We start from the raw sequence: 17,850 nt of genomic DNA, 5'->3' as shown, positions 1-17,850 counted from the left end.
TATTATGTAAATGATTTTATTAAATAGACTATTCAGAATATCTGTGCACATTAACCATCAAAGAATATGATTCACATGACACATGAGTGTAAGGTAGGACTTTCCATTTGCAGTGTATTCAGTGTGAGTGAGTGAGTGAGTGAGGTTTTACGTTGCTTTTAGCAATATTCCAGCAATATCATGGCGGGGGACACCACAAATGTGCTTCACACAGGTAAAGAAGAACACAAACAGATTGGTAGTGTTTGTTTGTTATTTTAACGTCACACTCAGCAATATTCCAGCTATATCCAACTTAATAATTCCAGCTATATTCGACTTAATAAGCGCCCAGCTCTAATAAGCGCCAACGGCAATATTTGCTGATATATTGGCTAGTGAACAATCCCAATTAGCACCCCTTCCGATTGATCAATGTACACAAGACTTATTTATTCGCGTATAATATGCACTCATGTGTTATATGCACCCTTAATTATGGGCAATTAAATTCTGGGAAAATATATACGTTGTACATAAACATTTCAGGCTGTCACCATAAACCACGAACTTTATCTTTCAATTCTGTTTTTTTCACCGAAATAATATTCTAAAAAGAGCCCACTATTTCTAATTTTGGGAGCGCCCTGGGCGCTTATTACGTCGAATACGGTACATGACAGCGGTCTGAAAATGATCAAGTCTGGAACAGACTATCCAGTGACTGATATGAGCATCGATCTACGCAATTGGGATAGGATGACTTGCATCAACCAAGCCAGCGAGCCTGACCACCTAATCAGCTCTTCTGACAAACATACCAGTAGTTGCCTATTAGTATTACAACAAACATGGGTTGCTGAAGGCCATTTGTAACCCAGCTAGACTTTCACAGGTTGATTAGTAATGTAGCAGGTTGGAATGAAAACCAAATAATAGATATTGTGCCCTTATGGTGTTTATCAAATTATGTTTGAAAAGACTAGAACTAATTAAAACACAACAACCAGACATTATCATTAGCAATTATAAGCACTGCACTAGTACCAAATAAACGATAATTTTCTTTAGAAAACATTTCTGATTTTGCATCTATCTAACAACATTCAACAACATGATATTACTCATGGGCAGAACCAGATGCAGAGGTTTTTCAGTTAAGCATTATTGAAGATCATTATATTGTACTGAGGTTTGTGAGTGAGTGAGTGAGTATGGTTTTACGCCGCTTTTTTTGCAATATTCCAGCAATATCACGGGGGACACCAGAAATGGGCTTCACACATTGTACCCATGTCAGGAATCGAACCCGGGTCTTCGGCGTGACGAGCGAACGCTTTAACCACAAGGCTACCCGACCGCCCCACTGAGGTTTGTGAATACGTCCTACTACGGTACTTATCGCAAGAGACCTGTGAACACCCGGGTTTGACTAGGCCTTCAGCAACCCATGCTGGATGTAAAAGGTCGTATCCCAATTGGTGGAACGATGCTCATAATGTCAATCACTGGATTTCCTGGTCATGACTCGATTATTTACAGACAGACGTCATTTAGCTGGAATACTGCTGAGTGCAAGGTTAAACAACAAACAAACAAATTTATCGTGAGAGGTGATGACAGTGGATTGGGTGGTCTGACGTGGTGGTGGCTTGGCTGTCTGCGTGTCACCATGACAAATAGAAAGGGCTGGCATTGCTCATGCTTTCAATCATTGGTTTTCTGACCAGACTTGATCATTTACGGCCTATCACATTATAGCTAGAACATTTCTGATTAGGGTTGTCATGATACTAGGGCTGGTATGGGTAATTCAGGTACTCGGGTCGGGTGGGTACTAAGTAGGACCCACATACCAAGAGGACTACCTGGACCCGTGGTTAGTCACAATTATATTGTTTAATGGCAAAAATTATCTAAAACTCTATGGTTACACTATAAGTGACAAATGTTCACATTTCTTTCCGACTATGCTCACATTCCTTCTGACTTTATATATGTTTGCATAAAGATAAAACTTCGGTCAACTTCAATGTATGCATGACCAGATCATTTGATACAGGTCTGTATCTAAATACATTTTGACAGGAGTACGGTCAAATGTTTCCCAATCGGACATTTTGTACCAATCTCTTGAGACCTACATCAGGTACCCGGGTAGGGTCAGGTAATAAGGGGGTGGGTACCCGGGTTGTAAATTTGGACTCGTCCCAGCCCTACATGATACATGTACGTCTCCTTTGTGTGAAACAACATTGCAACGGCAGGCACGATGCCTTACGTATCTTCACACTTTATTAATGTGAAATTCTCCATGTTGAGGTTGTTCCTACAAACTGTTTTACTTAAATGACTGGCTAAGGTAGGCATGTTCAAACATCATCATGCAGTCCGATGTAGTATTGTGTCCAGAAAGGCAGTATCAAGTCATATCACCTTCCAGTATCAAGTCATATCACCTTCCAGTATCAAGTCATATCACCTTCATAATATGACTGTTTGAAAATCGATACAAAATGAAATCATCCGTAAACAATATCGAGTTTCATATAAGCAGGCTTAAATTGACGATGCATCAGTGAATTGCGACAACCTATTTCTAACAGAGCCATGAAACAAACAAACAAATTGTGTATTAAGGCCATAAGCGTCTGACACGATCAGGGATCACACACCATGAGCGACATCCATATTAAGTCAACAATTTATCATGTTCAGTTTGAACAACATTTTCAGTACCCTGCTAACATTACTTCAACTCAATGTTTGGAGAAAAAAGTATTTGTTCTCACCGGTCATATTTATCTATGCCTTCGGACGGCAGATTAATGAACTAAGTACTGCTGTGTCATGTACTTCGTCACCTGCCCATACAGCAGAGGCATGCTGCTATGATGCACATCATGACAGGTGATATTGACCACTTTACCAATTCCTCTATTGTGAGACACACTTAAGGCTGGCTATCCAGGTCATGCAAACAGTTCCAAATCCGCAGAACACGATTATAAGGTGATGTGTCCCAAACTCACGGGTCCTAGAATACGTATACTGTAAGACATCTAGGAACGAACTTGTTTTCTAACAACATAAAAAGAGCCACTACATTCGGCCACCAGGTGTGAAGTATTACATTTTCATCCACAAATGAACTGAGTACTGCGGGTCAATATTGTCCAGACAGGTACAGACAATGGTTATAATCTAAGAAGCAATATTCCAGTACTACACAAGCCGCTCTTCTGTTTCAGCATATAGGTATATCAGGGATGGCAATGGGCTGGAAATCATAGAGGGCGCTACACAGGGCATGTCACAGAAACAGCCCAAACTGAATTCAGCTAAATATTGTCATTGCTGGCATTTGTTTCTCTGATACCTGTTAGTATCTAGGACAGTTTTAATGTAACATCTAAGATGACAATTAAAAAAAAAAATACTTTATGATGCAAAACTAAACAAGACAGTAATTTAATAAACATAGTTACATGTTTGATAAATTGTACATCATTACAAAGTCTAACCAAAAATAACTACTAAGTCAAATTTATTGATAATAATATTGCTAATATCATGAATATGTCAATGCATTGCAATATGTTATGGTTCATTCCAATACATTAATAACTTTCATCATCTATCTCTACAACAGATGGCGCAGATGATAAAAAGTTAACAATATTAATTGCCAAAGATAAGGACTCCAATTCACCCACAAAAACAATTAATGAAAGCCAACATCAGGCTTCCCCTAGACTAACATCTAGTCTCTGAAATGAACATATCGTACAGAAAAAAAGTTGTTCAATTATCTTAATAAAAATATAATAAAGGGGAGCCCAGAGACTCTCTTCACCCTGATACTGCAGTAATCTAGACTTGCCAAACATTATAGACTTGCATGGGCTGTATTTGATATATATTTGTATCAGGGTCTGTAAGACAGACTAGGCTTACTCCATGCTTAATCTGTGTACTCCATGAAGGAGATAGGACCCAACTCTGTTTCATGGCCCAAGTACAGCTCTAGAGTGAGTGAGTGAGTTGGATTTAACACCGCTTTTAACAGTATTCCAGTTACATCACGGCGTGTCAGCTAAATGTGGGAGGAAAGCCCGAAGTGATGCAGGTCTAACACGTTTACCACTTCGGTGAAACCCACGAGCACGAGTATGGTGCTGACAAACCTAGAAACATAATCGGGGCGAACCGGGATTCGAACCCACAATCATAGGTTTCTGGCGTGGCCAAGGGACGCAACTCTGCACAGCGACTGGGGCACCCGTGCCCCCTTACAGCTCTAGAGGCAGCAATGTAGTGGTGAAAACTCGTTTCAACTGTTTATTTAATAGTCCTAACGATATACAGAAAAATCTTCCAAGCAGGGATAGACAGGGCCATTAGTCAGTTAGTCTGAGACTAACAGAGTGACTAGTTGTTTTCTACCAAAATCTACAAAGTGGACATAATTTCTTTGATAGGCATTTACAAGTTGGAGTACAAAGTAAGGATAAGAATTAATGGATGAACAACTTCTTTATTACAATTAAGAGCCACGTTTCGGTGTAGGTGTAGGTTCTAACACTGTTATTGCTTGATAACGGTGTTAGAACCTACACCGAAACGTCACTCTTAATTATAATAAAGGAGTTGTTCATCCATAAATTCTTATTCTTTTTTGGACATAATTTATTGATAAAAACATAATTTGACGGTTACGATGACATTTCAGTACAGATCCTTATACCTTTGTCAAGCGAGGTAATGCCAACATTACAGTAAAATATAGAAGTTGTTCTCCATAAATTGAGTCTACTTCGTCATCCGTCAACTTCTAAGAAATGCCGATCAAACAATCTACCAAAATGTAGTGTTTTCACAGACTTGTCCAAAATGAGCAGCAGACTAGATTAGACCAACGGTGTCTCTACCCCTACCAAACTGTAACCATTTTGACTAGTTGTATGGAAACCTCAACTATAAAGGAGGTTTAGTTGTAGTCTTGCTCAACTAGCAATGCTAAAACTCACAGGTTGTGGTGACAAAGGCAGATCCAAACTTTCACCAATCTCTGATTTGGTCACCCCCGACACTCCTGAATCCTCACGCTCAAGCGACTTGCTGACAACTTTTTCGTAAGATTTAACAAAACGTAAATATTGGCGATACATTGCTGAGTGGCATGGTTTTACAATTTGATTCCAAATATAATCTTCTACTCAGGTTGCTGGGGCAACAAGAATGCTGAAAGCTGATGGATCCTTGGACTAATCAATGAGTAAATGGGACCTGTGACATACTCCGTGAGAAGCTTCCCAGCTAATGGTCACGAGTTACCTTCATGTCTTTCACTACTGATGTGTTTACTGAGAGATCTCCATTAACCATCTAAGTGTTGAAAGCCGAACACTCCACAACATCACAAACTTCACAGGTCTGGAATCATGTGTATGCACTACAATGGCACTGTGAGGCGGCATAGCACTTACAGATTTACAAGAACATGTTTTGATCAATATAAAACTTAATCTCATAATGCAAAACTGCCATGGTCCGTTGATTTGCAGGCTGAAAGGTTTTAGGTACAAAAATAATGTTTTCCTATTCTTGTTCTCCCAAAGTAATATTTGTGTGTGGACTTTAACATGTATTTCTAAATTTTGTTTTGTTTGTTTGTTTGTTGTTTAACGCCGCACTCAGCAATATTCCAGCTATATGACAGCGGTCTGTAAATAATCGAGTCTGGACCAGACAATCCAGTGATTGACATTATGAGCATCGATCCACGCAATTGGGATCGATCACATGTATCAACCAAGTCAGCGAGCCTGACCACCCGATCCCGTTAGTCGCTTTTTACGACAGCATTTCTAACTCTTTCAGGGATTGTTTTTTAATAATAGTCTTTTCACTTTCAAGTCTGTAGAGGAGCAGTGGTGTGGCCTAGTGGTTAAAGCGTTTGATCATTACGCCAAAGACCTGGTTCGATTCCTCACATGCGTACAAAGTGCGACACCAATTTCTGGTGTTCCCCACCATTAGTTTGCTGAAATGGTTCTATAAGCGGTGTAAAACCATACTCACTCAAGTCTGTAATTTTCTATGTTATATCTAAACTGCTATTAGCTGAGCTCACTATTCATGCTGAACAGAATGAAACGAATAAATACTGACTAAAAAAGCAAACAGATAAAGCTTTAAAATAAACTGCGAAAAAGGAATATTACAAAATTATTAGGGCTGTCATGTATCTTCGGATACATTTCATTACAATACATATCACTTGACAGCGGTAGAAACTAACACTTTTAGTCCACTAGTCCTTTTAATGTTAAGATATAGCAAGACCCTTAAAAATGGCAAATTTCTACTAGTCCTTATGATATCTCTACTAGTACTAGGCACTTTGGCAAGGACTATCAGACTAGTGCCAATTTCTAATGCTGCTTGACAGTAAGGTCGCTACATGATACACAATACCATTTAATACACGCTTGTAGCCAACTAAAACACATTTAGTAGATTAATGCCAAAACTTAATCCAAGGCTTCTCTACCTCTTCCACGTACATGCAGGAAATAGCATTTTGCAAATTTGTTCTTACTATTTTACATGTCACCTTTATCATTAGGTGACATCAAATATTCAAAACATCAGTCTTGTTTCATGCCTCAATAGATAATCTACAGATATGATACTCATGTTGAAGCATATAGTATTGCAAAGCATGAAATGTTGATCAGTCTGTACCAAGCACTTTTCAGGCTACCAGCCAGAATAAAGCTCTTAGCATCTTTTTCAGTTGATTTTCAGTTGATTTTTGTGTTATTAACATAGTATATGGCCCAATATATCTGAGCTTATTATACCTTACCGAATTTGTACTTTGGAATATTGGCTGACACAGTCCCAGACTAGAATCATAACATCCTTATTTATCACAGACCAGTACATCTCCAACTTCAGATATGCACTTCTCACACTGCCATACAACGTAAAACACACACAATCTCAGCAAACAGCCTTCAAAGGGTTAAAGATGTAGGTTCCAGTTTGGGTTACTACAAAGCCTGAGATGTAGGTTGAGGGGGTCAGGCCATATAACAGTAAAGCTGCCATGCCATCTAGGTTGTAGGTATGAGCAATCACACACCCAGTGACAAAGGCACTTAAGAAATAAGGTACGATACTAGGGTACTTTAGGTATTTTCTCCGCTTCAAACAGGGCAGGATGCAGATAACAACAGACTGCAGGACAGATACACTGGCTGTGCCACACATAGCTACAGATACCGGTAAAAAGCGTATTTGCGTCCCCCCCCCCCCCCCCCCCCCCCCCCCCCCCCCAAAAAAAAACCCCCCAAAAAACCAACAAACATTCAAAACCCAAATGTATAAAAACAGCATGGGTAAATACCCAATAAAGCTTTTTCAGCATGCATAGAAAGGAGCTAATTTCCAAAACACAATTACAAGCTAATTTACTTTCAAAGCCAAGCCTATATTATGTATACCTTAAGATATTTTTATATCTTAAAATGTTCACTTAATTTGGGAAAAACCCAATAGTGGTAAACAGATGGGTGAAAATGAAAAAAGAAAAGAAAAATGTAATAACCCAATTAAAATAGAAACCCTAGAGTAAAAACTCAATTGTTCAAAACGTTTTCTGGAGCCACATACCTTACTAGAAAATTAAAACAAAAAGACATGATCTCTTATAATGTTAGCTTATGTCATCTTTGTTATATATCATATGACATTATATATATTATTATAAAGTAGAGACAGTGTCCTGGGACAAGTACAAATCTACACTTCAAAATTACTTTTTATTTGTTGTTTAACTCCACACTAAACAATATTCCAGCAATATGATGGCAGATCAATGCTCATGATATCAATCACTGGATTGTCTGGTCCAGACTCGAGTATTTACAGACCGCCGTCATATAACTTGAATATTGCTGAGTGCGGTGTAAAACAACAAACCAGAAGCAACGGAACTGCTGCACTAGCCAATATGCTGTCAATATTCCTGAGAGTACTGCACTGATAGTTACTGCAGGCTACTGAACTGAAGCAATGAAATGAATACAATGCAGTGATTCACATGCTAACTGCACATTTGTGTGCCTGGGTTTCTGGTTACACCACAGTCCTTGAACCACAGTAGAAACAAATACTATCAATAGCTTGTTCAGTGATCAATGGCTCATAACTTCTTCAACATACAAGCATGGCTATAGTTAATGATTAGCTGAAAAAGGCCTTGACCATGTCTGAGAGTAAGCCCAAGATCTACTGTTACCATAATGGTGTTAATTGTATTTTAAGCCTATGAAATTTGAGCCAAATTTAAATCATGATCATTAAGGTAAACAATTAAAACAAACATGACAAAGATAAATTTTAGTACATAGAAAAAGACTATGTATAATGACATGTGGACTTTCTGTATTCTGAAAACAGAGAAGTTGGCGTGTTGACATTGGGTACAATAACCATAAAACAAATCCAGTCAACAATCACGATAACATTTGTTCCTAAGTCATAAATATTATGTATTCAACACACAGTTAGGAAGTAGAGTTAAATCCCATTTTTAGTGAGTGAGTGAGTTGGGTTTAACACCGCTTTTAACAGTATTCCAGTTATATCGCGGCATGTCAGCTTAATGTGGGAGAAAAGCCCGAAGTGATGCAGGTCTAAGACGTTTACCACTTTGGTGAAACCCACAAGCACAGGTATGGTGCTGACAAAGCGGGGCGAAACGGGATTCGAACCCACAATCATAGGTTTCTGGCGTGGCCAAGGGACGCAACTCTGCACAGCAAATCGCGGTGCCTTAGACGACTGGGCCACCAGTGCCCCCCATTTTTAGCACAGTTTAGCACTTAGTTAAACAAGTCACACATACCAGGCACACCTGACATTCCTACCACAGCCTGTTACTACTAGTGAGTGTGTTGATTAATCACACTGAATTAATGATAGCCTAGGCTCCCACACTTCATGTTCTAACAGTGGGAATTGGGGCACTCCTCCTGAACCAACACACACAGACATATAGCTAACGTTACTAAAGGGCAGCTATATTACAGATTACATGCCTCACTGTTACTGTTGACTAACGCTTCGTTAGTTTCTTTGTTGTTAAATGTTGCATTCAGCTATAGTTGAGGCTAAATGATGTTAATCTGTAAATAATGGAATCTGGACCACCCAATCCAGTGATTGACAACACGAGCAATTGGGATACTATGACATGCATCAACCAAGTCAGCGAGTCTGACCACCCAATCCTGTTAGTCACCTCTAACAAGCATTGTAGCCTCTTACAGCAAGCATGGGTTGCTGAAGAGCTATTTTAACCCAAATCTTCATGGGAGTTTTCTTAAGTAACTTAGTTGAAACATCAACCCCCCCCACCAAAATATATCTTTTTGTAGTCATATAGAAATTAAAGCTTAATTCATATTGAAAAATTGCTAATTCTGTTGAATATTAACATGACTACAAAAAATAGTACATTTTGGGAAATCTTCAACATCTAAATATTATTTCACATTATACAAAAAGAGTCAAAAGGCTATTGATTTACATGAACCAACACATAAACAGAAGGGTCAAACATTTACCTTTCACTAAGTCATCATGTTATCATAGATACGGCTAGGACTTATTCTATATTCAAAGCATCACAAACGAACTTAAACAATGTTAAACATGTAAAATGTTCAGTTAATTAAACTACAACAAAACTTGGTCTGATCTATTTGTATGTGCATGCTGCGGTACCCAACATTATCTAAACATTACTATCACGATAAGCAGAGGTAAAGTATGCTACTACGAACAGATAATCATGAGAATAGACACTCACATTCAAATTAATCAGGTAGTTAAGACCAGTAATCAGGTAGTTATAACCAGTAATCAGGTAGTTATGACCAGTAATCAGGTAGTTATGACCAGTAATCAGGTAGTTCTTAGTTATAACCAGTAATCGGGTAGTTATGACCAGTAATCAGGTAGTTATAACCAGTAATCAGGTAGTTATTACCAGTAATCAGGTAGTTATAACCAGTAATCAGGTAGTTATGACCAGTAATCAGGTAGTTATAACCAGTTTTGGGTCAAGTAGGTGTCCTTACCTTGCTGTGAGGAAGGTGTCAAGCTGGCTGCTCGTGTGATTGTCAATGTAGAAATGACACCAGTTAAGTTGCCAGTCACACTTTAGACAAACTCAGACCACCTGATACCAGGGGCATGTGCTTACATCAGTCTGTGGGAGTGTCAATCTGACAAGCCAGGATCTACATGATCCTTCCCACCCTCGCCACACACATCCTAGTGGTAGAACCTTCCAACACATCACACAAAGATATGGCGTCCTGTTTAACAGTGTTGAATGTACATTGTGACAGTTTTCAAATAATGTCCCCCAGGTACAGATGTTTAGTTCCTGTTGGCCACGTGTGATAGCATCCTGTTCCTACGTCCTATTGCTGTAGAGCTGTGCTAGGAAAGGATATGTATGCACCGGTACTTAGAAAACATACAGATCACAAATAGGATCTTCACAGGGGGCAACAGGCAATCTGTTTCAATACAGTTTATACTAGAATCCTAATACACTTGTTATATAAGTGTTTGAAATTAACCATAAAAGAAAGGGGGCATTGTCACAGTTTTGTTTTAAAATTTAAAGTTAAGGGTATCCCTAGATTCAAATATAGGAGCTAGCCTCGAAGACCTACCGTATTCATTTCCGTGTGTAACATTTTGAAAAGGCGGAATTTTACTTTTTAATTCCTTATTTACCTTAAAGGGGCACTGATCTAAAGCAATTCCCCGGGACTGGTTGTTGCCTTTGTTATTGTTTTTTCCCAGTGAGTACCCGGATGTAGAGCAGAAATCTAGACTAGTTCGCGACCTCTGTTGCGCCATTCGTAAGCGCATTAGTCACTTTTATGGATACCGGTAGTAATAAGAGTGTATGGTCACATTGATCAACAAAATGAAATACAGTTTTCGAGATAATAAGGAAATGTAGGTATCTTTGTGGGTAGCATCGGTAATGGTGACGAAGTTTTGATAAGTCACTTGCTTGGTAATTTTGCGATTTTCGTTTACACTATTTTGACTTGCAACACAAAGTAAATATTTCATCTGAGCATTGCTTTTTTATAGTGTGTATATTTTTTTACTGTCAAAATGTGTAACATATTTATTAAACGTCTAAATATTCAGTTATTTTACAAAGTGACTGAAAAACATTTCCATCTGTATTATCATGATAACGAATTCCAAACATTTTGATGTTTAATGTCATCACCAAGAGACTGAAAATGTTACGTTGAAAAGTACATTTCTATGTTGTTTGGCTTCTAATCCTATATAATAATCTGTTGTGATGTTTGTAGGCCCTTTTGATCGTCTTAATCAATCTGGACAGATTTTTTAGTCAAAATGACTGAAATATAAACACATTTTAAAAATTGCCTACACGCTTACAAAGGAAATGACCTGTGAAAACAACGTCTATCGCGCATTGAAGAATTTCCCAACCAAGACGTAGAGAAACAAGAACGAATCGGTTCAAATGAAGGAAAACAAAATGCAAATACCATAATTACAACTTACCAAATTTATGTGTATAAATAGGCAGCTTCCTTGTTCGAGGAATGTATCCGTGAATATCCACACAAAGGAATAATATCCCACTCATCTGCAGCTATACAAAATAACTTATTCGATGTCACGTGTCTCTGTAACTATCAAATATTCTAAAAGATATATATCGTTTTGGGATATAATAACCAGTGTTCGTTTCTCAACTGATCACTTGGATTGTTTCAGGTGTTTCACAGGTGTCAAGTCTCAAGGGTTGGCTGAGAAAGGCCACGTGACAACTATTTTCCTAAAAAATCCATTGAGTTTTATAACAATGAGCAACCAATCAACGTATTATCAGTTAACCCTTTGAACAAAGTATGTTGTGTTTACATCGGCACTTCACGCCATGATATGAGTGTATTCCCTTTGTTTTAGTAACCTAGACATGTAAACACTCACTTTTGACATATCCACTGTGCAAGATAACAGTGATTAATCAATCAACGTATTTTCTGTTAATCCTTTGATGACTAGGAACGATCCGTTGATTTACCAAAAAAAGTATATCAACTGATCATTCATCTCTTGCTGGGCTGCCACGTGCATATTACATAACGCACATTTCACCTCACTTCAAACCTGGATTTAGATTGAATAATTACCCCAGACACAATAAATGCCAAATGAGAACCTTTGTCAGGTAATCTAAGTGGTGCTACCACTAATTGTACCTGTAATAAATTCATTAACTGAGCATCAAGTGAATGACGACAAATACACAAGTGTAGGGTTATACGAGAAAACGTGGATGACAACAAGGGAGTAGTAATCGTATTATCGACGCAATCCGAAATCCGAAAATGCTTTCACTGCATGGATACTTTTTTTTAGTATTAAACTATAACCATCTTGGGTATTTCCAAATGACGACTTCCGATGAGCTCCGCCATTCTTTTTCTCTGTTTGTTTAGGCTGAAGAAATTAATTAACATGCGCCCTTTGTCGAATCTTTATAGATCACATTTAACCAATCAGTGTTTATTCAAAAATGCGTAAAACAAATATTGCCTCCAGCCTCCAAGTTTATTTTGCTGTCCTTGCAGACGGTAGCCCAGTCTCTGGTCACGCTCAGTTGCGTTGCGTATCATCCGGGTACTCACGGGAAAAAAACAATAACAAAGGCAACAACTAGTTCGGGGAATGGCGTTAGATCAGTGCCCCTTTAACTTGATTTCTCACATATTAAGACCAGTTACCTCTGATGTAAAACGACCACAAGTAGATCTACTTCCTTTTCACACAATAACCATAGACAATGATAGTGGTGGTTACCATATTCCCTTCTTCTTTCATTCATTGCTAAAATTAGAAGTTGATTGAAATAATAAATAAATTAAGGAATATTCTAAAGGTAGTGGGGGGAAACTGTTTAACTAACAAACTTGGAAAGCTCAATTTTGTAACACTAAGACTGGTATTGTTTTATATGAATATAGGCAATAATTGTGAAGCCTATCACACTACCAGCAGTATCAAACTTTCATTATCAAAAACCTCATAACCACAAATCTTCAGTCTCTAGAGGTGTGTAATCTTTCCCTGGCAGGATACGCCCCTTATACCTGTATGTGTATAAGAGCAGACAGACCTACAATGATCAGGTGCTTGTGTAACAGGAATATTGCTGAGTCGCTGTACCAGAACTCCATAGTACATTGTCTGTTCGGTCAGCCACTCTGTCTGGTTCAGACCGGGCAATACAGACTTGTATGTTGCTGGGAAGGAGAGGGTACATGAAACAAAATGTGGGATGTGGGCAGACCTATTAGATCTACCAATCCACCCCCTAAGAAATGATCAGGAAGCATTAACAAACAAAATTTTGAAGAATCTTCCAAATTTTCAAAGAATCTAACATCTTTGAATAAAGGTATTTGTAATACTAGACCCTATTGTATTGTCCCTTCACTAGTGTTAGCTGAACTGGATCACTTAGTTTAGTTATAGGCTTGTAATTAGGAAATAATGTCCCCAGAGATCTGCTTGTAGCATAGAACTAATACGCTATAGTAACAAACTCTGGGGTCTTTGTCAAATCCACATAATTTGATTCGCGTGTTAAACTATGGACACTTCTATTTTTAGAGAAGTCGAGTCCATGTTTTGTCACACAAAGTCATGAAACACACTGTGATTTATTTCTCAAATTTCGATTGTTACAATATTCAGCAAAGCACATGACCAATCCGCGCACCTGCCGGTCAACACGACAATGCAATATTTCTCCGTGCGGGAGTGGTTGTGGTAACGTGACAGTCGACGGTGAGGAATCTACTGTTACAAAGGCTGCTTAACTTTGAATGAATGGCCGGTAGAAAATAAATTAGGATTTATGTAACTTCCTTATCATTGGAGAGCAATGCATAAATTGGTGGACCTATTAAGGTTAACTCAATCTTACGATCAGTATGACATGACCCGTCAAGAAAAGCGATTTTACTCACCAAATTACAGATGAAGTTCGAGAGTTACCGGTCGACGATAGATGGACAGAAATGCTTCGGGTCACGTGACAGTCTGCCATGTGCGTCTATTTGTCCGAGGTTTCAGTTGTCTCCCTTTTGTGTTCTAGGTTCAAGCTCCTTCCCAGCGCGTGACACCTTCGTTACACTCTCGGTAGTATAGAGAGCTCCGGGAACGTACTATCGCTGTGAGGAGCTTGTTCTAGGTTGTGCTTGTACAATGTAGGATTCATGCCGTACTTACTTTTTCAAGTTATTTCAATGATCCAGACCATTCAATCAACCAGTGTATGCTATATCGAGTCTAACATACCTTATACAATATGTACAAATTCAAGACATTCAGAGCTGTATGATATAGCCGGATCCTCTTTGGGTGTGCTACGTAACTCGTACTTGCTCTTACATCACTCACCCCTGAAAAACAACTTTTAAAATACCTTTAAAACAAATAAAATTCAAACACATTCAGCGACGGATTTAGAGAGTGTGATCAATCACTGCAGTGTCTGTCCCAGACTCCTTTATTCAGATGCATCGCATATGGTTGGAATACTGCCGAGTGTCACCTTAAAAAATAAACAAACAAATATGCACATTTTTGCATTGCATTGGCTTATAAACATCCTTACACATAGCACACGGTTATACAGTAAGAAAAACATGAGCTATTATAATATAAATCTAGAATTGATCAATTTCGAAAAAAAATTATTTCGAAAAATATCTATATTTCTGTATAGATTACTACCAAAGACAATAAATAGATCTTAATTGTGCACCCCCCTCCCCCCTTTCAAAAAAGCTGTATCCGCCCATGCATAGTATACCAAAAATGATAAAAGTTCAGTATCTTTTGGATGCAATACATGCTGTCTAAACTCCAATGCTGCCAAAACCCGACAAAAAAAACCGACATGAATAATACATACACTGTACACACATATTAGTCAATGTACGTTGTGAACTGCATACGTGTCTTGCGCTTCAAGAAGATGAGAATAAGAGTGAATTTGGTTTTATAACCGCTTTGAACTGTATTTCAGTGATACATCGTAGCTTTAAGTCAACATGATGTGGGTTATGGGCTCATAATGCTTTGCAGCTCTTGGTCCCTTTCGTGAATCCCACGAGCACGGGTAGGATGCTGACTGACCTATTGAAACATAATCTGGGCAGATCGGGCATTCGAGCCACGATCATAGGTTTCTACCATGCCTGTAAAGGACGCATCTCTGCATAGCGTGAGTCATGTATATGGACTGCAGATTTTCAGAATGTACCCGTATTTACTTTGATGAAATGTTTTACGCTCATCACTCTTGAGGTCACGATAATCATGATCTTCCGTGTTATGACCCACTCCTGACCAAGATAATAGCCAGATATTCATTCCTGGATATCCGATGTTTTTTTAATAGTTTAGGTGCGATGCGAGCAACAGGCATGTGTGTTAGGTCCGTGATGGTCTTCATGAGTTCGATTCACACCAAGCCTACATAAAATATAAAGTTAACGTTCAGTGCCACGCTTAACTTGATGCTTATTATCAGTATGTTAGTTTGTTTGTTGTTTTCGCCGCACTTAGGAAGGCTTGTGCACGTGAGGTCCGTGATGGTCTTCGTGAGTTCGATTCACACCAAGCGTACATAAAATATAATGTTAACGTTCAGTGCCACGCTTAACTTGATGCTTATTAACAGTATGTTAGTTGTTTAAAGCCACACTTAGCAATATTCCATCTATATGACGGCGTACTGTAAATAATCGAGTCTGGACCAGACAAGCCAGTAATTGACAGTATGTGGCTATGCGACTTGAAACCTATACATTAACACAGACTTGTGTTCCTATCACACCAGCTGTAATGTTCACCGGAAGATTACACCGTTCAAAAACAACCAGAATCATTTTACCTTCAAATGACTGGCAAGGGTTGTTATGTATATTTGAACAAACGCATACAATCTACAAAACAGCTGAGTGTGTTCATAATTCATGGTTGGGAATTGAAAGTGATTTGAACTTGAAGGTACCTCCGCTTTTGTAAACACAAAAATATGCCAATTTCGTTTTATAAGTAGAATGAACGTCTCTATTTCAAAAGCTAGAATTATACTAACATCTGCATCTCTTTGTGGAACAATCTTCATGGTGAAAGAGGCCACTGTTTGATAAATATCCGAACTTAAACTAAGTATCGTACCCATATAAGTACAACACCGTTACTATGACTACAAGTTCTACATGCCCATAAAGTAAATATTTTACATTTCAGATTCAGACACTCATGTAGCTCTCGAAAGCTAGATCTATATTTGGAGTAAATATTTCAACCAGTATGTGTTTGGGGTTAACACTGTGACGCATACGTTATATCTTGATTCTACGAGAGCCAACTACAGGACCCTTCCGGAAGTATGACAGCGGTGATATGGCTGTCCATGCATACAAAGACCTGTGTATATATTTTCAAGATATACGTTGTAGCAGTGTATGGTTATTAATGCCGGTAATTTACTATAGATTTAGCTTAAGTTAATTCTTGTGACATAATGCTGTTCTATGTATTGATATGATATGCCCCCTCATGTGTCATATGTACAATCTTTACGTTCATATATATATGCACGCAGGCAACACACACACACACACACACACACACACACACACACACACACACACACATACATACATCTTCAGCAACCCATGCTTGCCGTAAAAGTCGACTATGCTTGTCGTAAAAGGCGACTAACACGTTTAGGTGTTCAAGCTCGCTGACTTGGTTGATGCATATCATCGATCACAATTGCGTGGATCGATGCTCAGGATATCAATCACTGGATTGTCTGATCCAGACTCGATTATTTACAGACCGCCGTCATATAGCTGGAATATTGCTGAGTGCGGCGTTAAACAACAAACAAACAAGCAATATGGGTAGTGGAATCTGATTGGTCAATAGGAGGGACATATAACTCGTAATAGCCACTGGTGGCGCTACGATCGAGCCTGGAAATTCCAGCCTAGTTCGACAAGGGTGGAAACTGGAAGCCTCGGGAAGGTGCCAGAGACTAAGCAGCAGTCAAAGCAGTGGAAATACAGTGGCCCATTAGGGACATGGAGTCTGTTTTTCAATATTTTGACATTTCGCTTACTTTTATCGTAACCTTTTGCAAATTAACACAAATATCTGATAAATCATGTATAAAAACAAGGAAAATGTACTTTCAATTCAAGTAGCTATTGAATCGCTGAAATTTGAAGCGAAAAAGTGAAAAACTAAAATGAAAATACAGAAAACTATTTCCACCGCGGAAATTATTTTCTGTATTTTCATTTTAGTTTTTGACATTTTCGCTTTTGTTTTTGACATTTTCGTTTTTGTTTTTGACATTTTCATAAAAGTTAAGCCGAATGGCTTGAGATCGTGGGGTATTCATGTTAAGCTGCGGCATGGTATCTCAGTGAGATAGCACTATAAATCGGCATCAGTCCGGACTAGTACAAGCAGACACACACACACATACACGTGCATGCACGTCGCTATATTAGTGCAATAATCTTGGACGCGACGTTAAACCGCATTTCACCATCACCATGTCTGTCAACAGCCAGTCTCGTACATTTCTATTCAAGGCTTTGAAAGACATTAAGAAGTTGGACAAACGTGCATATATGAATTAAGAAGTATTCCCGGAAACGTTATCACAAAGAATAAAGAAGT

The 17,850-nt window shown here is 38.5% G+C and overlaps 1 protein-coding gene across 2 annotated transcripts in view; it reads right to left on the bottom strand.

Moving 5' to 3' along the window:
• LOC139478486 (peroxiredoxin 2-like) overlaps window positions 1-14,214 on the bottom strand; it is a 35,073-nt gene extending 20,859 nt beyond the window's left edge. Inside the window, exon 1 of one of the 2 annotated variants that reach the window (XM_071260970.1) lies at window positions 14,106-14,214. The gene's annotated coding sequence lies outside the window, so the exon portion shown is untranslated. Of the gene's footprint in view, window positions 1-10,136; window positions 10,293-14,105 lie in introns of those variants that run through there. The other variant, XM_071260971.1, reaches the window with a different exon arrangement.
• Between the last annotated feature and the right edge of the window lie 3,636 nt (window positions 14,215-17,850).

This window comes from Haliotis cracherodii, unplaced genomic scaffold (genome assembly GCF_022045235.1).
Source record: "Haliotis cracherodii isolate W230 unplaced genomic scaffold, xgHalCrac1.p SCAF_4, whole genome shotgun sequence".
Lineage (NCBI taxonomy): Eukaryota > Metazoa > Mollusca > Gastropoda > Lepetellida > Haliotidae > Haliotis > Haliotis cracherodii.
This window is presented reverse-complemented; position numbering and strand designations above follow the sequence as displayed.